The sequence below is a fragment of the Falco peregrinus genome, chromosome Z (assembly GCF_023634155.1).
Source record: "Falco peregrinus isolate bFalPer1 chromosome Z, bFalPer1.pri, whole genome shotgun sequence".
NCBI classification, from domain to species: domain Eukaryota; kingdom Metazoa; phylum Chordata; class Aves; order Falconiformes; family Falconidae; genus Falco; species Falco peregrinus.
Window position 1 is genome coordinate 63,865,285 of NC_073739.1, and position 12,523 is coordinate 63,877,807.

Below are 12,523 nucleotides of genomic sequence, written 5' to 3' on the forward strand. Positions count from 1 at the left end.
GTAAGCACCTGTCTTTCAGTGGCACGATATTTTGGTGGATTTGATTTTGATGAAGCTTTCTAGGGAGTTTTCTGAGAGTTGGGTGCTTTCAGAGTGGGAGACAGGAGGGTTGCACATGTACCTGTGCACAGAGGAAGAAGAGTGAATGCAGTAAATCAGGCCCATGTGGAGGACACCAAACAAAAAAAGAGCTTTTTAGAGAGGTTGATGTACATATGCAGCTGCAAAAGCAAAGCTCTGAAATTCCCATTTCAGAGCACACAGCATGCTTCAGGTAAGAAAACTTAATGCTATGGCACTGGTAGGAATTTTCAAAAAGGTATCAATAGATGTTGAATTTGGGGGCCAAAAGTGGTCTAAGTGCTCAAAACTATAACTTTATCTGGATTTCCCTATAAGATTAATATGTATTTGAACCTTTCCTTTATACAAGGTGATCAAAAGCAGTTTCCAATGTCATTAAGAGGTTTCCTACACAGCATTTTGTTTAGTCCCTTTTCAGTGATATTGAAATATTTGTTTCTACCTCACCATAAAATCATGGTAGAAGCCATTTCACTGTTTAGATTGAATTAGCTAAAGTCTTTGTAAAGAAAGAGTATAAGGCAGACTAGACTGACAAATTTCTTTGTTTTCAGGAATTTCAGTGAAATTTCAAATGGCTTTTTAATTTCCATCTTAAAAATAGAAGTAATTAGGTTTATTATAAGTTAATTTCTATTTGGAAGCATCTAGATCCTCTAGCAAAATCAAAGACAAAACATACTAGGACAGGAATTCACCCAACTGATAACCAAAGAGTGGGAGAAAGGGAATGATGTTGGTTTTTCCCAGTTTTAATTGTGTTTTTATTGTTGTTATTACATTAACTGGTAACATCAGCATTCTCTGCTATTTGCAAAATCTTAGGCCAGAAGGATTAGAGGGCATGTTCTGACAAAGAGCACTAATTCTTGTGTGGCTTAATATATGTAAGTACTGCCACCAGATGAAACAAACAACATACTTGATGGTAACTTCTGGTTTCCTCATCTTCAGTATATGACAAAGAGACAAGCTGCCTTAAAAATGGTATAAGAGAATTGTAAGCAGTAGTAATTTAGTTTGTTCTTTATGTCACAATGACACATCTTTCCAGAGAGATTTCAGCTGCATTCATATGTATGAGCTTGTGTAGCCTTTGAAATCTTTTATGCATGTAGAACTCATTATAAACAATAAAGACCAAGATCAATCCAAGGGCAGCCTGAAGACAAGAGCCTGAAAGGTCTCTGAAAATCTTGACATAAGTTTAAAATTTCCACTCTGTCCTCTTATTCTCTTCACATGTCTCATTAGAAAAGGTGAGCACAATAACAGTTTGCCTCAGGCACAGTAAGTCCTTGAATAAGACAATAGTTGTCAGTAAGGAAAAAGAGTGGGGGAGAACACTTCAGAGTATTCTGTAGAAATACTTGAGAAGCCATGTTAGAATCACAGAAGTCAACCAGTAGCTTCAGTTAATAGTTTTCTACTACCCAGTGGTTAAGCTTTGAAGAGAAACTACTGGTTTCTAAGAATACAGAATTCTTCCTATGCTCTGTCTAAAAGTCATGGGTTTATGTGTTTGTGGCTGTCAAACAGAGGACCTCAGGTGCAAACCTGGTCTCTGAATATAGGTCTTGCAGACCTCACCCAAGATTTAGCCCCAGAATTTCTGCAGGTGAAGAACATTAGACTATGTATTATTTCATAGTAACATGCTGTAGACCAATGCAGAAGTAACAATACATTGGATAGTAAAACCCAAGGAAGTGTAAGCTTTTTATTGAAATGCTGTGATTTTTAAGTAAAATTCAACACACTGTAAAGAGTTGCATTAATCTCAGCCAGTCTCTGAGCTGTTCTTATAATTTGTTACTCTGCCTGTGGCTGCTCTAAAGTGGTTGTAAAGGCATGTCAAAATGGGTGGAGATAGGAAAACAAGTACCCTTAGTTTTTTCTCAGCTCCCACCCACACCTAAGATTCAAGTAACACTGTGCCATCTGATATGAAGCCATACAACTTCCACTCTTGATCTACTTAAATTCTCAGCCCCAACAGTACAGAAACAGCAGGAGGGAAAGAATGACAGCACCTACAATTAAGCACACTGTAGGACGTGATGCTGTTTCACACAGTTGCCTAACATGTCCCCAGAGGCAGCTGTTGAAGATCACAGAATCACAGGATGGTTGGGATTAGAAGGGACCCCTGGAGATCATCTTGTCCAACCCCCTGCTAAAGCAGGTTCACTTGCAGCAGGTTGCACAGAATTGTGTCCAGGCAGGTTTTCAGTGTCTCCAGAGAAGATTCCACAACCTTTCTGGGCTGCCTGTTCCAGTGCTCGGTTACTCTGAAAGTAAAGAAGTTCTGCCTTATATTCAGATGGAACCTCCTCTGTTGCAGTTTGTGCCCATTGCCTCTTGTCCTGTCACTGGGCACCACTGAAAAGAGTCTGGCCCCAGCCTCTTGACACTGCATGGAAGATATTTGTGGACATTGATAAGGTCCCCTCTTAGTCTTCTCTTCTCCAGGCGAAGCAGGCCCAGGTCTCTCAGCCTTTCCTCAGAAGGAGATGCTCCAGCCCCCTCACCATCTCTGCAGCCCTCGATGGACCCTCTCCAGTAGTTCCCTTTCCCACTTGAACTGGGGAGCCCAGAACTGGACACAGCACTCCAGCTGCAGCCTCACCAGGGCAGAGCAGAGGGGGAGGATCACCTCCCTCGACCTGCTGGCCACGTTCCCCTAATGCCCCCCAGGATCCCACTGGCCGCCTTGGCCACAGGGCACACTGCTGGCTCATGGGCACCTTGCTGTGCTCCAGCACTCCCAGGCCCTTCTCCGCAGAGCTGCCTTCCAGCAGGTCAGCCCCAGCCTGTGCTGGTGCGTGGGGTTGTTCCTGCCCAGCTGCAGGACCCTACACTTGCCTCTGCTGAACTCCATCAGGTTCCTCCCCACCCAACTCTCCAGCCTGTCCAGGTCTCGCTGAATGGCAGCGCAGCCTGCTGGGGTATCAGCCCCTGCTCCCAGCTCTGTATCATCAGCAAACCTGCCGAGGGGACACTCAGTCCCTTCACCCAGGTCACTGATGAGTATGTTGACCAGGACTGGACCCAGTACTGACCCCTGGGGAACACCGTGAGCTACAGGCCTCCAGCCAGACTCTGCACCGCTGATCACAACCCTCTGAGCTCTGCCATTCAGCCAGTTCTGCATCCACCTCACTGTCCACCCATCCAACCTACACACTGCCTGTGCTTACCTGTGAGGATGTTATGGGAGACAGTGCCAAAAGCCTTACTGAGGTCAAAGCAGACAACATCCACTGCTCTCCTCTCATCCGCCCAGCCAGTCACGGAAGGCTATGAGACTGGTCAGGCATGATTTCCCCATGTTGACTACCCCTGACAGCCTTTTTTTCCTCCACATGCTTCAAGATGACCTCCAGGATGAGATGCTCCATCACCTTTGCTTTCTAGTGACAGAGATGAGACTGACCGGCCTGTAGCTTCCTGGGTCCCCCATCCTGCCCTTCTGGAAGACTGGAGTGACACTGGCTTTCCACCAGTCCTCCAGCACCTCTCCTGTCCTCCATGACCTTGCAAAGATGATGGAGAGTGGCTTAGCAGCAACATCTGCCAGCTCCCTCAGCACTTGGGGGTGTATCCCATCACGGCCTATGGGTGTTGGTGTCAGACTTCTTTAAGTGACCTCTAACCAGATCCTCCTCAACCAAGGGAAGGTCTTCCTTTCTCCAGACTTCCTCTTTTGCCTACAGGGCCTGGGATACCCACAAGCCAGCCTTGGCAGTGAAGACCAGAGCAAAGAAAGCATTCAGTAACTCTGTGTTCTCTGTGTCCTTCATCACCAGGGCACCCACCTCATTCAGCAGCAGGCACACATTTTCCCCAGTCATCCTTTTGCTACTGATGTAGTTGAAGAAGCCCTTCTTGTTGTCCTTCCCTTCCTTTACAGATCTAATTCCAAACAGACCTTAGCCTTCTTTGTTGCCTCCCTGCATGTTCTGACCACATCCCTGTGTTCCTTCCAAGTGGCCTGTTCCTTTTTCCACATCCTGTAAACCTCCTTCTTCTGTTTGAGGTTTGCCAGAAGCTCCTTGCTCATCCATGCAGGCGTCCTGCCCCCGTTGCTTGATTTCTTGCTCACAGGGTTGCCCCGACCTTGAGCTTGGAGGAAGCGATGCTTGAATTTTAGCCAGCTCTCTTGATGACAGGATGACAGGAGTCTGCCTGAGAGAGTGTCCTCAGTGGGACTATAGACCCAGGATATATTATACCCTGTAGCAACAATGTACCCACTGCATTTAGAGTCTCTCACTGAATGGTCTGATCTCTCAGCTGGAATAGGAAGATAGTGATCTGCTTTGGAAGAAACCATTTGGTTCACTGAGTTCAGACTAAAAGCTTCACTAGTTTGTTTGGTGGGGTTTTCCCCATCTTCCTTCCATACTGGCCTTGGACTCCTTCACAGAATATTTTAGGTGTATGGCAGGTTCCCCAAGACAGAATGTGTTTTCCCAGTCACATTACCATTCATATCTTGAAGTTGTGCCTTGAGCCTCGCTGTTTGATAGCTCTACTGCCCTCCTTTAAACACATAAGACATTTCATCTGCAAAACCTTTTTGTTCTGAACTGCTGCAAGTGGCATTTATGGGGATTAGCAATAAGGGAATTTTCAAGCAATTCATTAAAAAAATCGGACTATTTACCCCATCTCTGTAAGCAGAGATACACCTGTGTCAGCAGTAGTGCTGCTTGTCAGTAGTGTCTGCTTGAAAGACACTGTCACAGCATCATGGAAGATTGAGGATAGTGTAACAGTGAAAATGCAGCTGTGTGGCCTGCAGAGGGGTGTGCAGGGCTTTTTGCATGAGGCACTAATAAAGTGAGGCTAGTAAAATTCCCAAAAGGAGGTGAGGCCCAGCCCAACAACAGCCCAAGAAACTGTTTAACCTCGTGGGGTCAGCGCCTCTCCTCCCCTGCTCCTGCCATGGTGCCAATTAAGTACAGCTCAGCTTTGTCAGGCTTGACAGTCTGAGGAGTGTTTACTCAGCCCTCAAGGAAGCTTTAGTTACTTGCTGTGAGTTTGCTGTTGCTGTGGTTATGCTACTACAGACACTTGAGCTGGGAAGAACAGGAGTTCATGTATGTTTATGTAAACTGTTGTGATAGTAGTGTGTGTGCCCTTCTTTAGGAGAACGTTAATCACAATGGGAAGGCATGTGTTGTCTTGCTGGTGCGTGGTGGTGGCTCAGGTGCTTCCTGTGAAAATGTCAGATTTTATTGTAAAGGTTAAAGAAATGAGATATGCAACAAATATATATATATATACTTGTTAAATAAATGAGGTATACAACAAGGATATATATATAAAAAAGCTTCTGTTACACTCTGACACTGCTTTCTTTGTCATGAATGAAAAGATAGTGATCTGTATGTATGCCTGTGCTAGCTGGTCAGGAGTGTGTACGAACAATTGGAATTTTTTGTTTGGAGAGGGCTAGGGATACACTCATGCAAATGAATGAGAACTGTTGAGCACAGCTTAGCTATTTGCACATGTTGTTTTATTTCCACTTTGTTTTGTTGAAGTCTTAAAACTCAAATTCTGGGTGCTTTGCTACCTGTTGGAGAGAGTGTAAAAAGTACCGAAGAAAGAAGATGCAAGAAAGGAGTATTTTCTTGATGCTTGTTCCCATGACATGAACTTGTCAGCTGAGAGGAAGGTGAAGACTGTGGGAAGAACTGAGCAGGAAAGGGTTTGGGGGTAAAGCTGTTTGGGTAAAGACACTCCAAGGTGGAATCTGCACCATCCCCTCCAGCCAGTGCTGAAAGGACCAGCCTAGCATAATGGTGTAACGGAGCTGTGATCTTTCCAGCCTTTTGCACTGGGCAGATGGATGACTGAACAGAGGCTCAGTGCATCGAGTGCTGCACTTCTTACTGGGAAAATGTGATTTGCTGCGGCTTCAGGGTTAGACGGTTACATTAAGAAATACCAGAACTAGTTACTTATTCAAGCCTTACTGCTGTTTCTTAGGCTTATGCAGGATGAAGGTGTATCACTTCTTGTTTGCAGCCATTCTTCTGGATCAAAATATACAATAACTCCAACTGTTGCCAAGTTTTTGCTGATAATTACCACAGAGTTTATGGAAGCTGTCTGAACTTGCTCCAAGTTCTTGCTGACATAATTAAGATGGGGATCTACCATGCAGGGAATGCTGTCAATAAGCAGAAAACTAAAGCTTGCTCAGCTGCTTTACTCCCTGAGCATTCTTCTTTGGGATGCAGCATATAGCCAGCATTTAGGGTCTTGATGATTTTGGTTTTCTCTAGAAAGAAACTGGTGACACAACTAGGTATATTCTCTGGTAGAACACAGTTTCCTTAAAAAAAATGTTTCCCAAAAACAATAGGGAAAAACGAACTAGCCAGCTTCTTCAGAAATCCAAGTCTGATTTCCTCAAGGATAGTGTCTCTATGAGAAATTGTTTCTTAGCTTACTGCAAAGATCTTGCTTGTACCAGTATTTGCTATCTCTCCTGCACAGTTTCAGCTCATTAGTTTTAGGGACTGGAAGATTGTAATCTATCCTAGGAAAAAAATGTCTTTAAGCTGCAGTAGGTTAGTCCTTGTAAAATCTTACAATGCAGCTGGCTGATTTAACTGGTTTGATTGGTGCCTACCTCCCTCCACAGAGAAACCTTTCTACGGAGAGCGGCAGACAGCGCTCTCCCACTCTTCAGATTAAGAGATCTGTGACTCTAGGGCCTTTTCTTCATGACTGCCACCAGTACTTTGCAGCACACCTGCACTATCTGAACATGCACTGTAAGACTGTGAGTGAGATGGGCTTTTGTGAATCTAACAGGTTATGGATGTAACTGCAGACCTGCACAGGTATCCTTTCACAAAGGAAAGCCATTGGGTGTCCACATTTCTCTATATACCAGCATGATAATGGAAGATGTCCTTAATGTATTTTGAAGATATTTCTAGAAAAACAAATAAGAAATTAAAAAAAAATCGGTTGTTTGTTTGGGTGGAGTTTTTTGGGGGTTTTTTTTTGGGGGGGAGGTTGTCATTTGTTCTTTTTTCTTGATTTCAAAAACCTCATTTAGAATAGCTGATCTGTGGTGGTACCATAGGTATGAGAGACCACAGAAGAAGTGTAATTAGTTATGAAATATAACATAGCTTCTTGATTGATTGGTAATTAACCTGTGTGATTTCTCATACAGGAATTATTGGCTCACAGGTCTTACATTGCCAATGAAGAAGCTCAGTTTCAAAACCAACATAGCTAGGACAACACGGTACAAACTACAAAAACTTCCCTATCACACCGCAAGATTCAATATTTGTTGACATTTCCATTCTATTCTTAGCATCTTATCTAAAAATTAACCTAAATTAGCAAGTTCTAACAGCAGAAATCAAACTTTACATTAGGTAAAAATCCTTGTTGATTACCATGATTTAGAGGTGGTGTAGTTTGTGCTAACCAGTTATTGTTATTGATCTTCCTAGAACTCTGCACCCTTCTGGTGTATTGCACCATGGCATTCATGCACCTGCTGGTTTTGCCAGTTAAAGCCTATTGAGCACAGGACAAGTATTCTGCAGAGTTAGCATTCACATCTTTGTTGACAGCTTTTTGTTGGTTTTTTTGGTGTTTTTTTTTTTTTGGGGGGGGGGGGGTGGTGTTGATGCAGGTTAGAGTGATTTTGCAGTCATGGAGCACTGTGTTCTAAAAGGAACTGATTTTTCCAGACATGTTTATGCACCCAGCTCATGGATAAGGCAATGATTATGGCGTAATGTTGTGGCCCAGATACAATAAACATACCCTGCAACCTTCCAGCATGCTGAAAAGATTACTACTTACTTTAGCTTCATCTGTGTGAGCTCCTACAGAATAAACCATTTGATCCTATCATGGCCAATAACACATGTAGCTAAAATTTGATTTATGAAAGATTTAGCTATAAACTTTGCATAACAAAACAAGTTGGTAGATGGCATCTGAATTAAGAGTTCTCAGCTGTGAAAAGCTTTAAGTTGTGGCCTCCAGAACAGCTACTCTCTGCAGTGTCACAGAATGTGCTTGGAGTGTTCATTCAATGATTACCAACACTTTGCAACAAGGATTTAGATCTTCACGTTGATATATTTTTACACTGGAATTATATTCACAATGTTAGTGGGGCTGGCTCTTTTTTCATATATTGTTTTCAGAGATGGGACAGATTAAAATGAAAAATCTGGTGGTGCAATGTTATGATTTTTGGAAATAGGCTGAACAAGTGTTTTGGCTTCGGTTTTCTCATTATGTTCAGTAAGGCTTCTTTGGCTGACTGCAATGCACCTTTTGCAGGTGATTTAATTCTCCTTCTTGGTATAGACTGAGTTGCAGTCAGCCTGCATTTAAGCAATACAGTCTGAAGAGGTGTGTCACTGCCAGTTTTAGAGAAGCACAGTGTGTGTATAATGAACTGTCTTACATAATGTGTGTGTATATGCATTATAAGCATATTTATTTATACAGTATATTATATACATGTATATATTGTGTATGTAATGCAAACATATCACAAAGCTTTACATATACACATATATAATAGAATGTTTGTGTATATATAATATATGTATATCATATATACAACACTATGACACTACCTCTGTTAAATATCCCCTTTGAAGACGTTTTTCACACACTTATGATTATTTCTTCTACTTTTGCAATAGCCATTTTCCACCCTACTTTTGGAGCACCTTCATTCACTCCTGCCTAGGGCCAGTCTCAGCTGCATAATAGTAAAACAATTTTTTATGGTAAGGACCTACTGTTATGTGAGATAAGTGGGCTTACATGGAAAGTTCCACATCTGAATAGCTTTGTCACATTTGCAAGAATTTATCAAATTCACTATTGTTAAAATGGCAAAACTGGAGCTCAACACATAGGTAAACACGTAACTTGAAATAGAGCTGACCTGACAATATTGCTGTAGCTTGTGGTGGGCTCATGGTGTCAAGAAACCATGCAAAACCAGCAACAGCTACTCACTTCTGGACAGTTCCCTGAAGTGTATGTCCACAGAGAGACAAGGGAGACCTCCTTGCACAACTCAGCTCATCCATAGACAGATGAGCAGGACTGTGTCATCTCACCTTGTGCCACAGTAAAAGTGATGATACATGTCTGAGGAGAGATTTCTCTGCTGTTTGTAAACTGCTCCTGGAATGTCACTGCCAGCATTACACAAGGACTCATGCATGGCTGTCCATAACAGAGCTAGGCAGAAATGCCTCAGCTACAAAAGGACACTGTTTCAGCCCAGAGGATTAGGAAGAAAAAGCAATTTTTTTCTGCAAAGTCTGAAAGTAACTGCAACTGGAAAAAGAGAATGGCCGTGGAAGGCCCTTTTGTCTCCAGTCCTGCTGCCAAACACAGCAACATGCTGTGCACTTACAGAGGTGGGATACAGTCCACTTGCAACAGAGCCTGCCTGGGACAGGTTTACCAGTTGTGAGTCAGAACACCAGCAGAGATGCACCAGCAAACAACACGTTCTCCAGGAGAGCAAAGCTTGCAAACAAGATTTGTGTAAGGTTTGCATCTCCTCAAGCTGAGGGTGCAGGTATCTGTTGGTGTTCTTCGGGTGACTACCTTGCTTGGTTACAACTGTTACTATTTCAGCAAAAGCTCCCGACACTGTTGGTGCAGTAAGGAGCAGCCCCTGCAATTCCCCTGCTGATAAGCACCTTCAGGCTCCAAATACAGTCCTCACTCATCCCTAAAAGACTCTTAAATCACCATCTCATCAACAGAGTAACAGGCTAAACATCCTTCAGTATCTGAGCTATCTGGATTCTGGCAAGGCAACAAAACACAAAAAAGCATTGGTTAGCAGCATTCATGGCAAGCACAGTTCTTTATTTAGCATAGACCAGGAGTTAAGTCTTCAGCGTCTTGTAAAATCTGCAGAGCCATCTTCAGCGTCTACATTTGTTTCCCTCTTCCCTTGTTCTTTGGTGGTGAATGTAGGGAACTTAAAAGATTACTGAAATTTACAGTAAATCTCATGTGCAGCTTTCACTTGCTAAGCACTGAGACAATCTGGTTGCTGCAAGCTCCCTCTTTTACAATTTAAATGCCTCTGACTTCCTGTGTGTATCTGCTTGCTTTGTGTGTGCAGGGCACAGCTGTCTCCTTCATGCTGCCTTTCCCCTGCTGCATGTTAATCATTTACCTGACATGAGCAGGTCAACCATTATTTCTGTCCTCTCCCAGCCCTCACAGACTCGCTTGATGATTCAGATTACCTTTGCTCCTGAAGTGCATGGAAGGCGAGGCCATTCTCTTTATGGGGCTCCAAAGACAGAAGAGCTGTTCTTGCTAACACTATTGGCTTCAAATGTGTTAGAGCTGTTAGCCTGCATCTGGTAATTGTTATTTTCGTCCATTAGTAACAGCTGTGCATTTTGAAATCTACAGGTGACCTACTTACTTTTTATTATTATGCACCCCAGTGTCCCATTCTGTCTGAGCCAAGGCAGCCTTATCAGGCATGGCAAAATAGGTTTTAGAACATGTGAGGGGTACTAGTTGCTTGCTGAGCCATATAGCCATATCCCTCTGGACAAGTCTTAAGGCTCCCCAAGGGGTCTGTCTGAGCAGGGATGTGCTGGTTCCCAAGGTCTGTTTGTAGTTCTTGGCTGATGTCTTAGTAAAAATGGTTTTGAACCAAGAAATCAAAGAAAATGTTCCAAATTCTGCAAGTTAAGGGGGTGGGAAATGGGGTGCTTTGATTTTGTTTTGTGGGTTTTTTCCCTCCTAGGTGACACATGCAGTATTGCTCAATGGATTATCATATTTCTACATACCCCTTTTGGCCAAACCCTGTGATCTTATTAAAGATCAAAAGCCCCAGGATTTCTTCACCTGTCACAATCCTAACAATTCCTAGCAATTTGCATGAAGCAAATCCAAAAGGTCATAGAATCACAGAATTATAAATCATTTAGGTTGGAAAAGGCCTTAGAGATCATCAAGTCCAACCCTTCATCCTGGACTGCCAAGTCCATCACTAAACCATATTGCTTTGCACCACATCTTTGAATTTTTTAAACACCTCTGGGGTGGTGATTCCATCACTTCCCTGGGCAGCCTGTTCCAGTGCTTCAGTACCCTTTCAGTGAAAAAGTTTTTCCTATTATCTAATCTAAGCCTCTCCTGGCATAACTTGAGGCTGTTTCCTCTTGTCCTGTCACCTGTTACCTGGGAGAAGAGACTGACCCCCACCTGCCTACAGCCTCCTTTCAGGTAGCTGTGGAGAGCAGTGAGGCCTCCCTTGAGCCTCTTTTCCAGGCTAAACACCCCCAGTTCCCTCAGCTGCCCCTCATAATATCTGCTCCAAACCCTTTATCAGCTTCATTGCCCTTCTCTGGACAAACTGCAGCCCCCACTACGTCTCTCCTGAAGTGAGGGACCTGAACCTGAACCCAGTATTTGAAGTGCAGTCTCACCAGTGCTGGCCTCATCCAGCCAGCTCTTAACCTGGTGTAGACCACACACCTGTCCAAGCCATGAGCAGCCTGTTTCTCCAGGAGAATGCTGTGGTAGATGGTGTCAGAGGCTCTTCTAAGCCCCAGGTAGACAAACAACATCCACAGCTTTTCCCTTATCCATGAGGTGGGTCATCTTGCTGTAGAAGGACATCAGGTTGCTCAAGCAGGACTTGCCTTTCATAAACGCCTGCTGGCTGGGCATGATCCCCTGGCTGTCCTGCATGTGCTGTTTGATGGAGCTTAGGATGTTCTGCTCCATGACCTTCCCCAGCACCGAGGTCAGGCTGACAGGCCTGTAGTTCCCCAGATCCTCCTTCCTGCCCTTCTTGTAGGTGGGCATCTCAGTGGCTGACCTCCAGTCCACTGGGACCTCTCCAGATAGCCAGGACTGTTGGTAAATGATGTGACCTGGTGAGCTCCTCTGCCAACTCCCTCACTACCCTCACTCAGGTGGATCCCATCTGTCCTTGTGCGTGTCCATGTGGAGCAGCAGGTCACTGTTTCCTCCTGGGCTGTGGGAGACTTCATTCTGCTGCTCATCCCTGTCTCCCAGCTCAGGGGGCTGAGTACCCTGAGGGATGCTGGTCTGACTATTAAAAAATGAGGCAATTAAAGCATTAAGTACCTCACGCTTTTTCTCATCCTCTGTGGCAATGCTCCCCCCTGCATCCAATAAAGGATGGAAATTATCCTTGGCCCTTGTTCTGTTTCTAATGTAATTGTAAAAACATTTTGTGTTATCTTTTAGGGCAGTGGCCAGCTTGCATTCTACTGGGGCTAGTGCCTCTCTAATCTTCGCCCTGCATAACCTTACAACATCCCTATAGTCCTCCAGAGTTGCCTGCCCCTTTTTCCAAAGGTGCTAAACTCTCCTTCTTTCACAATTTCCAGCCAAAGCTCTC